At 54.0% G+C, this 4955-nt stretch overlaps 1 long non-coding RNA gene across 1 annotated transcript; it reads left to right on the forward strand.

The window, feature by feature from the left end:
- The first annotated feature begins 1797 nt into the window (after window positions 1-1797).
- Window positions 1798-4414, forward strand: LOC150020601 (uncharacterized). Its single transcript, XR_016511182.1, has 3 exons — window positions 1798-1940; window positions 3276-3410; window positions 3643-4414. It is a non-coding gene; the product is annotated as an uncharacterized LOC150020601 (long non-coding RNA).
- Window positions 4415-4955: the final 541 nt, after the last annotated feature.

Genomic DNA, 4955 nt, shown 5'->3' on the forward strand with positions numbered 1-4955 from the left:
CCCAGTGAGGTACCCCTACAGAGAGGCTGGAACATGAGAGTGACCTCACAGAACGCTGGCGGTGAGGAGACACAGAGCCCCTCCTGCACAGCTGGGGGGAATGGGCATGGAGTGGCCACGCTGGAGAAGAGTTCAGGTGCTTTTCTTACGAAACTGAGCATCTGCAATTTATACCAGGAAAACGAAGGTGTAGGCTTGCACAAAGGCTTGTACGTGACTGTTTATAGCAGATCTAGTCGTAATCCCCTCACATCGGAAACAGCCAGATGTCTTTCGGCAGATGAATGGCTGAACTAAGCGTGGCTCAGCCACACGTGGAACGCTACTCAGCGAGGAAAAGGAATGCGCCACGATGCACGCAACGGATCTTCAGAGGACTGTGCTGAGTGAACACGGCCAAGCTCTGACGCTCACGTGCTGTCTGATCCATTTCTGTTGCACTTGTGGAACGGGAAAATTACAGGGTGGAGGATAGGTTAGTGGTTACCGGGAGTTCGGAGTGGGAGAGGGAGTAAGTGCCGTGGCTGCAGCGGGGCAGCACCAGGAGCCGTGCGATGGGACAGTGTGGCCACACGAAGTCACACACTTGCTGGAACAGCATGGAGCCAGAATCACACACACACACACACACACACACACACACACACACACAAGTGTGCATAAAACTGGTAAAATCTGAACAAGGCCTTTGTGTCAATGCCTGCTTCCTGCCTTGATCCAGAAGTCTCGTGTTTGCACTCAGAATATTATAAATAAAAGATATTAAAACGTACCATCAGGCCTCGCAGGGCCAGGGCAGCCCTTCCTGACCCCAGCACGGCGGCCCACGATGCTGGCCACAGGGCACAAAGCACTGTGACCTTCACAGCAGACAGGTCTGCCTCTGTCCTCATTGCCCTCTAACCAGTGACAGGATGGGGCTCCCCTGACATGGGGTATTGTCCTGGGGAAGTGACAGAGCCCACTTCACACTCGTCTGGCTTTATCCTGGGGAGACCCCAAGGCCTCGGTTTGTGGCTTCCACAAGAGCCCCTTTTCCATGCAGCAGGAGACTCGACTCTGCTCTAGATAGAAAAACCATTTGTAGGGAAATGTTCACCATCAATGAACGAGAGAGGACAGCTCTGTAACTTACGCAAAAATAGACTTCCATTTCAATGTGTTAAAGGTTTGGAGAAATCTGTAAGTGCCTATGAAACAGATGCACTTCTGTCTACTGGGATCCTGGGGGCTGTTCCAGAGACCAGCCATTCAGCGCCTTTCATTCAGGTCGCAGAGGACGGCGGTCAGTAAGTGAGCACGTGGGCTGCAGCAACCCTCCCCAGCCGGCGGGAAACCCATTTCCCTATCCAGCTGCTCCCTTCCAGCCTCGCTGTCTGGGTTGGTAGTTGCTCTTTGCTCTATGGGGCGTTCTGTATTGTCCGCCTATCAATCTAGGTGGCCACAGTGCACCCATCCACACATGCCCCCTTTCTAGGGGGTGCAGGGCAGGGAGGTGGAGGGTGAACAGGACGACAGGTGGAGCTGTGGGATGGGTCTGTGGGCTCCGGCTTCTCATTCACCCTTCCTGGGGGGCTTGAGCTTCCTGCCACCTCCCGTCTTTGTCTTGCATCCCCTCCCCCCGCAGCGTCTGTCTGCTGACAACACATCCGCTTCCAAGTGCTTTCTTTTACACAGCTATGACCTCTGGATCCTCACATGACTCCGTGAGGCAGCCACTGTTACTATCCCCGTTTTGCAGAAGGGGACACCGAGGCAGAGAAACTGTGTCTGGTCACACTGAGCTGAATTCGAGCCTAGGCAGTCTGGTTGCTGAGTCTGGTCCGGCCCCTCAGGGTGAGCACCCCCCACCCAGGGAAGGCAGCGGTCCGAGGGAAGAGCACCTGCCAGCCGGACTCAGGCACCCTGGGTTCCGGGTCAGCCGTGATGCCATTGTCCCAGTGACTAAAAAGCCAGCCCCCCTCCGCCACCTCTCCTCCAGGCTCTCTGCCTATGGGGCTCCCTCTGTGGCATCTTTGTTTTGATGTATGTGGCAGGCGCTGGGGATCACACGTGGACTGGCTGCCTAAAGCATTTACACCCCCGCCTGCCTGTGTGACAGAGGCGGGAGCTGAGCTGCTGTCGCAGAGCGGAAAGCCCAACAGACAAAGCCCTGTGGTGTTTGGAGGATGACGCAGCACAGCTGTGACACATGTCCGCCATCACCATCCTTACACGTGCCGGGGCCACCAGTGCTCAGGAGAGGCAGGGTGGCACGGCCCGCAGTGAAGATGTGACCCTGCTAGCCACACGGAGAGGGGCAACCAGAGCAGACTGGCACCTGCGGGGGCTGGAAAGGGTGCCCAGCTGAAGTGGGTGTGGCCCACGTGTGAGCGTCAGTCTTGTGTTTGGCTTTAGAAGCTGTCAGAGGAGACAGATTTCTCACTGTGAGAAGCCATGCTGAGCAGGTGGGAAGGGACACTGACCTCACATGTGCAGACTTGCCTCATGAACGGTTTTGCCTCAAGCAGAGTTCTCACTTTATTTAGGTTATTTGCTGTTTGTCCTCTTACCACAGCCGCGCAGCCTCTGATCTTTGCTCTTCACTTTCTGAAAGCTTTGGGACTGAACGGTACAGGCGATTTCATGAGGGGCTTACTTCCCTTGATGTGACCTGGTGAGCATTTTCTCACGTGTTCTATTTTTCTACAAGTCCTTTACATTGCTGAAGAATATTCAGGCAGGTGGTTCAACCATTTACTGAAGTGGCCAGCTGGCCGTAGCTGGTCATGACTTAATAGTGGATTCATTCAATAGTACCCCTGCCTGTCAGCTGCTTGACACCTGGCAGGCTGGGTGCTAGGGGCTAGGGCTGAAAAGCAAAGCCACAGAGGAACATTTGTCACAAACTGCACAGGGGGTCCCTGGAGGACCTGGCATTAGATTCAGGGACGGTGCCTGCAGAGTGGTGTCTGGGCTGAGGTCTGGAGAAAATATAAAAGGTTAATAAGCCAGGGGGTCCCAGGGTGGGCTGTGTGTAGTCTTGACTCAGTCGGGTGTATTTCTAATCACTTGCTTATTCAAGTACCACTGAGCCCATTCTGAGGGTCAGGGACACATTTGTTCACTGTTGCATATAGAATATAGAAGACCACACAGAACATCTTTGTGCATGAGAGGCTTTTGCACACAGATTGGTGTTCTGCTTAGATTAAATCCTTAGAAGTGGATTTAATCTACATTTGCAAGATCTGGTTACTGTTCCTGACCTTCGTGACTGTTCATTTACTTTCCAGACTCCAGACTTTTGCAAGGACCATCTCTAGAAAGACCAAGAGCATCTCAGCGGGCCCAGGGTATGGTTCTCCCCTTCCCTCCTTAACTGGGCCCCCAAATCCTGAGGCTGGTGCGTACGACTGCATGCAGATGAGGTAGGCTCAGCTCTCAGGAGCAGTCCTGTACCCAATCCTGCTACCACAGGGCACATGTCCCCACCAGAGACCAGGGCCCGGGGTTTGATGGGAAGCTGAAGTGGAGATGGATGTCTAGTGATGTGAGGGTTTTCCATTGTGGGATGGAGAAGGCTGGTACTAGACCCCTGGGCCTAGAAGAAGAAGCAGAAGTAAGTGGGGCTCACGTTCGGCCTCTCTCCTCTGCCCGCAGCTGGGGGTTTCCACTGACCAATGGCTTCACAGAGCTTTCTGGGGAGGACTGCAGTGGGAAGGGAGCTCTCGCAGGAACCGGTGATTGAGAAGGGCATGACCCTACAGACCCCAGACCTGGTGGGCTGATTGAGACAGACGCAAAGAAGAGGAAAAGGCTTGGGTGTCCTCCAAAGGTTGGGAAGGACGGCAAGCGTGTCATCTCACCCAGCAGAGGCCCAGGCACCTGTGGGCAGGTGTGAGCTCAGGACTGACTGCCAGGTTCTCAACACGCTTTCCTTTGACTTTGCAAATGGGTCCTGCACAGCACGGGAAGGTCGTTCTGCAAGGACAGTGACCGGTGAGACTGCAGTACTAGTCAGCAAAGATGTCCCTCCAACCCCCCTTCTGTGTGCACGTGCTATTCTTACCGGGAGAGGTGAGATTAACTCCACCCCCCTTGAGTTCCAGCAGCCCCTGTGACTGGCTTTGAACAAAGAACACAGCAGAAATGATGTGCTGAGACTTCCAAGCCCAAGAACTGCAGCTCCCACGTCTGTCTGGCTTCTCTGAATCGGGCTGCCATACTGTGAGGCAGTCCAAGCAGTCACATGGAGAAGCCCACACAGGGTAGAACCAGAACCCCAGCCAACAGCCCCACCGAACTCATGGCTGTCGGCCAACCCCAACTTGCAGTCATGAGTGAGGCCATTTTGGAACCTTCCAACCATCTTACAGCCCAGTGGCACCCCAGAGAGCAGCAGAGTCCCTGAATAAACCCACAGGATTGTGGAGAATCATAAATGGGTGGTTTTTATTCTAAGTCACTGAGTTTTGGGGTTGTTTATTATTGAGCAATTGATAACCAAAACAGAAATTGATATGACAAGGCTCTGTAAAAATGGAACCAATGTAGAATTTCAGGTTTAGGCCCACGTATAGGGAGCTTTCACCCAGTTTCCAGAAACGGTCCAGCCCATCTGGAGCTTGAGTACTGACAGGCTAACTCTCCTTGCTTTTAAACCAGCGACTCTTGTTGACTCTGAGTCACGTCCATAGAAATCCCACGTGGCAAAGACTCAGTGGTCCTGATGCCCTCTCCCCAGAGCGCGGCCAAATCCTGCCAGCTTCTCTCTGACTGGTGGTCCACCCAGGAGCAGCTGCGCCCCTGGGGAAGGTCCTTCATAACCTCAGGCAGGTCTCAAGCGGGTGACGTGTTCCTGGTGTTCACTTGAATCTTTGAGGCTAAGGATGTCCTCCCTTTCCTGGTAAGGCAGCTCCCTCGGCAACAGCTGGAAGTAGGGATGGGGACTCCCTTGCTGGCTCTGCTCTGGA

Source organism: Furipterus horrens, unplaced genomic scaffold (genome assembly GCF_987537825.1).
Source record: "Furipterus horrens unplaced genomic scaffold, mFurHor1.1.pri manual_scaffold_1, whole genome shotgun sequence".
Classification (NCBI taxonomy): domain Eukaryota; kingdom Metazoa; phylum Chordata; class Mammalia; order Chiroptera; family Furipteridae; genus Furipterus; species Furipterus horrens.